The sequence below is a fragment of the Capsicum annuum genome, chromosome 7, assembly GCF_002878395.1.
Source record: "Capsicum annuum cultivar UCD-10X-F1 chromosome 7, UCD10Xv1.1, whole genome shotgun sequence".
NCBI classification, from domain to species: Eukaryota; Viridiplantae; Streptophyta; class Magnoliopsida; order Solanales; family Solanaceae; genus Capsicum; species Capsicum annuum.
Window position 1 is genome coordinate 38,085,579 of NC_061117.1, and position 6,822 is coordinate 38,092,400.

The following is a 6,822-nucleotide window of genomic DNA, read 5'->3' on the forward strand; positions in this document are numbered from 1 at the left end:
TTATCATATCAGTTAAACTTAGATCAGTTCAGTATTCCAAGTCAGTTTAGGTAGAAGTAGCATTGAGCAGCGAGCGAACCTAGGGATGAGGGATCACCTACTAGTTAAGGGTGTGACCTTTATTAGCAGTCCTTATATTCTAGAACTATGTAGCCAGCATAGGTTGAGATGTTAACCTGCCAGTTGAGGGTTGACATATATCTCACCAGAGCACCTTCCAGTAGAGCGTGACTCTTATTCCTTCGGAACTTTTTTCAGTGGATCCACGCAGCTAGTGTTAGTACTCGTGGCACGGTACTGACACCCTTCCAACTGGGGTCATAGGTTGTACCTTAATTAGCTCATAATGGGGCATGTTGGTTAAATGATAGCTCCCACAATCTCAGGTTAGTATTCAGTTCATAGTCTAGTTTCGGGTTTGCTTGACCATAGCATACAATTGTTAGTCATTCAATATCAGTATTTTAGTATTTTAGTTTTACAGACTATTCCAATATCATGTTATATGCTTATTCATACATTCTCAGATTCTACAGCTTTCACGTATACTATGCATCAGTTATCTCATGCTATTCATTCAGTTAGTTATTATTCATTCACATAAGCCCATGCTTTTTAGCCTAACCCCATCTAGCATACCAATATATTCAAACTACTGACCATATACTTATTTCTTACGCTATGATGCTCATATCATAGGTTCGAACGCTTAGGTTCCTGACCACACTTAGACATTCCAGCGCATCAGTAGTAGCAATAGTGGTGAGTCCTCATATTTCAAGGATCAATTATGTTTATTTCAGTTCATTAGTCAATTGGAGTTAGTTGGGGACTTGTCCCATCAACTCCACAGTCAGTCAGTTAGAGGCATTCAGATGCTTTCAAACAGTTAGTCAGTTTATAAGTTGTTATTGACAGTCTTTACATTATTATGTTTCAGACATTTATCAGAACCATGATTTGAACTCGTATGTTTCCTCAAATAAAAACTTATGGCGTTCTTAAGTTAAATTCAGCACATGTTCCTTTATTTATCAGTATTATTCAATGCTCACAGTAGGTACCAACTCCTGGGTTAGCTTGTGGTCACTTATGACCATAAGCACCGAGAGGCTTCGTGGGTGTACTCCTAGGGAATTACACTTAAAACCCCTAAATACATTTAAAAACATCGATCCATCGATGTAGGAGAGGGGGTCATAGTACAAGGCCCATCACAGAGGTCCAGCCTTATAGCGTGGAGCCCATCGTGAGGACTTCCCCTCATAGCGTGGGCCATGGCATGGGGTCGAGGTAGTGAGGCCTTGCGGGCCTCCTCGCGGTTCGGGTCCATTTCATAATTGTCCTCTCACTATGATTGACTATTTTTCTATGCCCAAACATCTCTTATCAGATTTAAAACCATCCTGTGGTGTTCTATGCTCAATCACAGGACCTTTTCAGTTTATTTTTATCTCGATTAAGGCTTTGTAACACCTTGGGTATTACATTATCCCCTCTTGGATAGCTAATCCCGAAAGAGAATTAGGACATCTTTAGCACGATATAAGGAAGCACATAGAAGAAGTTGAAAATAAAATTAAATGTATTAAGGCAAAGCGTAAGATTCATGCCTCAAGCACCCTTGTCTAATGGTGGAAACAAGAACAAATATTTATCTTTCATGTGCTCCTCCGATTCTCACATAGCTTCCCCCACCTTTTGGTTCTACCATAGTAGTTGTATTGACACTATCTCCTTCGTTCTTAATTTCAAACTTGTCTTTCTAGGATTTTGTTAGGGATTTCTTTGTACCACAAAGAATCCTTCACCCCCAATATCCTTAATAGTCACTACCAATGAGGGATCACACACCCATTTATTGAGCATAGACACATGAAAAACAAGATGAACTGTTGCCAAACTCATCTGTGAGTCCAACTCATAAACAGCCTTCCAAACTCTTCTAAATATCTTATGAGCCAACATAATGGTAGTTGAGCTTTCCCTTTTTCCCAAACTGCATATTTCCTTTTATAGGTGAGACCTTCAAGAACACCCAATCACCACCTTCAGACTCTAGCTATCTTTGCCTTACATCTACATAAGACTTTTAGCAACTTTGATCAGTCTTAAGTCTTTCTTAGATAATATTGACTTTCTCCATTTCTTGATTTACCAAATATGGTCCAAACAATCTAATCTCACCCACCTCATATGACCCAATCATTGATTTACATCTTCACTATAAAGGGCCTTAAAAGGAACCATTTGGATTCTGAAATGATGACAATTATTATATGTGAACTCATTGAGAGGAAAAGGATCAACACAAATACCCTTAAAGTCAATTACACAAGCCCTTAACATATCTTCAAATGTCTGAATATTATGCTCCACTTGTTCATTCGTTTGCGGGTGAAAGACGGTGCTAAAGTTCACCTGCGTACCCAACCCCTTCTAAAAGAACCACCAAAAATAAGAAGAAAAAAGCATATGTCGATCGTATATAACAGACACCGGCGCTTCATGCAGCCGTACTATCTCCTGAATGAATAACTTTGCATAATCCTTATTCGAGTAGTTAGTCATCACCATCAAAAAGTGACTTGGCCATTCTATCATCCATGACCAAAATTTTATCGTACTAATTTTGGGATCTAGAGACTCTGGAAACAAAATCCATGACATAGGTAAGGCTATGTCTTAGGAGGTGCCACCTAGTCTTAAATGTTCCACTTTAACTTGCTAGTAATTCATGCATTTGGCAATGAAATTTTCTATTTCTCTGTTCATATTATTCCACCAGTACATATCTTTAAAGTCATGAGACATCTTGGTTGAACTCGCATGATCTATATATCTAAACACATGAGCTTTAATAAAAATTCTCTCTCAACCCGCCTAAATCGGGAACGCACAGTCTTTCTTGATATCTCAGGACACTATCACCCCAAATTTCAAACGCCATAAATGTTTGTTGGCCCATATCATCCTTGATTTGCATAAGAATAGGATCAAGAACCTCTTTATCCTTAACTTCATCCCCAAGAGACAACTTATCCACTTTATGAACAATAACTCCCTTATCTTCGAAGTCCAAAAGGCAAAGTCCCTATGGACAACCTGCTAAGAGAATAAACAACAACATTAGTTTTTCTTGGGTGGTAGTGTAGGCTCATGTCATAGTCCTTAAGCCATTTAATCCACCGTCTTTTCCTGATGTTTAATCCTTTTAAGGTAAACTTATACTGCAATGTCTTATGATTCAAATAGATGTTCATAAGCACCCATTATAAATAGTGATGCCAAATTTTCACCGCAAACACCACAACTGCTAACTCTAGATCATTAGTTGTGTAATTTCTCTCGTATACCTTAAGTTGTCTAGAAGAATACGTCACAACCTTCCCATGATGCATAAGAACACACCCAAATACCACACGAGGCATATCATAGTATACAATGAACCCCTCACAACAAGAATAGTGGTCAACCGATCCTTCAATTTCACAAAATTGCGCTCACAATAATAAAACCATCAAATCTTTAGTATCTTCCGAGTTAATCTCATAAGCTGAGTAGCAATGGATGAGAAACTCTCTACAAATATCCTAAAACAACCCGTCAGGCCCAAAGATCTCCTAATGTCGGTTGAAGTCATAGTTCTTGGCCAAATCTTTTCCGCCTCAAACTTCTAAGAATCCACTTTAATTCCTTCAGTAGAAATAATTTGCCCAAGAAAGGTCACAGGTCTTAGTTAAAATTCACATTTAGAAAATTTCACAAACAATTCCTGATCCTTAAGAGTCTACAATGCAATTCAGAGATGACTGACATGATACTCCTTACTTTTAGAGTACACCAAGATGTCATCAATAAAAACAATGACGAACAAGTCTAGAACTTAATGAAGCACCCACTTCAAAAGGTCCGTGAAAGCAGTCGAAGAATTAGTTAACTCAAATAATATGAGCAAGAATTCATAATAGCCATAGTGGGTTCAAAAAGCAGTCTTGGGAATATCAATTTCCCTAATCATTAGCCGGTGATAGCCAGAACGAAGGTATATTTTAGAGAAACACTTAGCACCCTGAAAAATATTGAATAGATCATCAATCCTAGGAAGAGGATATATATTTTTCACAATGACCAAATTACTTAACGGTAGTCTATACACATTTGGAGGGACCCATCTTTCTTTCACAAAAAAGTATTAGAGAACCCTAAGGACAAACACTAGGACAGAAGAGACCTATATCAAGGAGGTCATTTAATTGCTCCTTTAACTCTTTCAGCTCTGCCAAAGCCATTCTATATGTTGGAATGGAAATGGGATGGGTATTGAGTAGAAAATCTATTTCCCTATCGGGGGGGGGGGGGGTCTCTAAAAAGTCATTGAGAAAAACTTCAGGAAACTCATTAACCACTGAAATGGACTGCAAGGAGGGACTGTCAGAGTTAGAATCATTAACCCAAACCTAATAAGAATCATTGACCCAAACTAAATAATATTAACACCCTTTGGATATCAAATTTTGAGTTGTAAGATAAGAAATAAATTTTTCTTTAGGTACTTGGAAACTCCCCTCCCATTCTATCACTTGTTCATTAGGAAAATTAAAAGTGACCTTTCGAGTCCTACAATACAAAAAGGTATAACACAAGTGAAGCTAATTCACTCCCAAGATTACATCAAAATCCATCATATCAAGCTCTATCAAATCTACCACCGTCTCTTTATGAATAATGGACACAACAAAACCCCTATAGATATTTCTAGCAAATATTAGACTCATCACCAATTGAAAAGATTTTAGAAATAGTTTCAAGATCAAAACCAAAATCTACAGACATATAATGAGTCACATAGGATAGGGTAGAACCAGGATCAAGCAAGACATAAACATCACCCGAGAAAAACTATGACATACTAGTGACAACATCAGGGAATGTATTAAATGTCTAACGAGTAGACAATGCATATAGGTAATTATGGTTATTCATTGTCCCTATCGTAACACGCTTCACAGTAGGAACTGATGAAGTGGCAACCAGAGTATAATTAAACCAAATACAACCCTTGATTAGGGATAATCTCACTACATATGACCGGACTGGCCAGATCTAAAGCACAAATTCTTTTATTTAAGAAAAAATCAATGGTGCATATTTCCACAAAAATGGTCAAAAGCACAAGACAGGCCAATTGAGCTACACTGGCCTGAGAATGGGAACCCGACACACTAGGGCCAATAATAGGTTGAAAATACTAATCACCTGAAGGCCTGGAGACTAGAGAAATAGCTAAAGAATAACAATTTCCCTAAGTCTTTCTCTTAGACCAATGCCTACCCCCTTTCCTACTAATTTGATGGCTCGCATCCTTCTTTATATACTTCATCTTTTTACTCTGGCTTTTTGATACTTCTACTTGCTTATTTTACTAATCATCCAGTTTTTGTATATAAACCACCAACCTTAATATATCCAAGTCACTGTTTAACATAACAGCCTTACACTCTAGCACCAAGTCACGAGAAAGATCTTAAGCAAACTTTCTTATTTTAGACTTCATATTAGACATAAGCTTAGGATCATGAAGGGACAATTGGGTGAACTTTAGTTAATACTCCTTCATGCTCATTTTCCCTAGCTTCAGATTCAAAAACTCCTCAGCCTTAGCCTCTATTATTTCTTGAGGAAAGAAGTGGTCAAGAAAAGGCCACGAGAACTCTTCTAACACTGTTGGCTTTGTATTTTCACCCCTTAGCTCTTCCCATTCCTTATACTATTGGTAAGCCACCTTCTTCAACTGATAATCTACAAACTCTACCCCATCTATATCACTAGCATTCATGACCCTAAAGATCTTTTCCATCTTATCCATAAGCCTTTGAGAAACCTCCTCAACCTTGACCTTGTGAAATTTGGGGGATTCAGCCTCATAAATTATTCAACTCGAGTAACCTCAGTTGAGCTAGTGACTAAACCAACATGATTAGATCAATGAGACTATGATGACACAATCTAAGCAAGCATGTGAATAGACTAATGAAACTCACCTTTTGAGATGTCTGTTTATGGGAAATGAGTATGGTTGATACTATCTCGATGAGGACTAGGAGGGATAGGTGGAACCCCTAGAGGAGTAGTGAAGTCCGGAGTACGGGCCCTATACCAAATCAGCATTTTGCGAGAACAAAGGCTCCAATAGAGTTTCTATGACCAGTAGTTCTTTACGGAGGCATGATCTAAAATGCGAGCAAGCTAGATGTTAGAAAAGATTAATAATAAATAGACTCACTAGGAAAAAATAAAAAACAAAGAAGAAAAATATTTTTAAATGCCTCGTAGCCTCCTCGTTATAAGTGTGGCACACTACACAACCATAAATGGGATTCTACTTGACATGGCTTTTATACACCTTCTGACCCTAAAATGTGCTCCAATACCAAGCTTGTTAAGATCGGAACTGGGGCCTGACCATGATGGGAACCCCAAGACTATCTAGGCGTGAGATGACCCCTTAGCCTCTCACCAAAGAATAGTAAAATAAGAAACTTGGAGAAGCCAATCATATTATGAAGTGTTTGATAAACCATAAGATGAAGTTTGTAAATCAAAATCAAAACCAGAAAATAACAACCCAATAAGGACTACGAGCCTCTATCCATAAAACACCTACTAAGTCAGGGCATGCTCCTGACTATGAAAAAGAAAACCAAAAGAACGGATATGATAAAGTAACTAGAAAAAAATAAGGCCTTCTAAATGATGGAGGGATCACCGCTTCTCACCAGCAATCTAAGAGAATAACAAACCACCTAACATGCACATGGT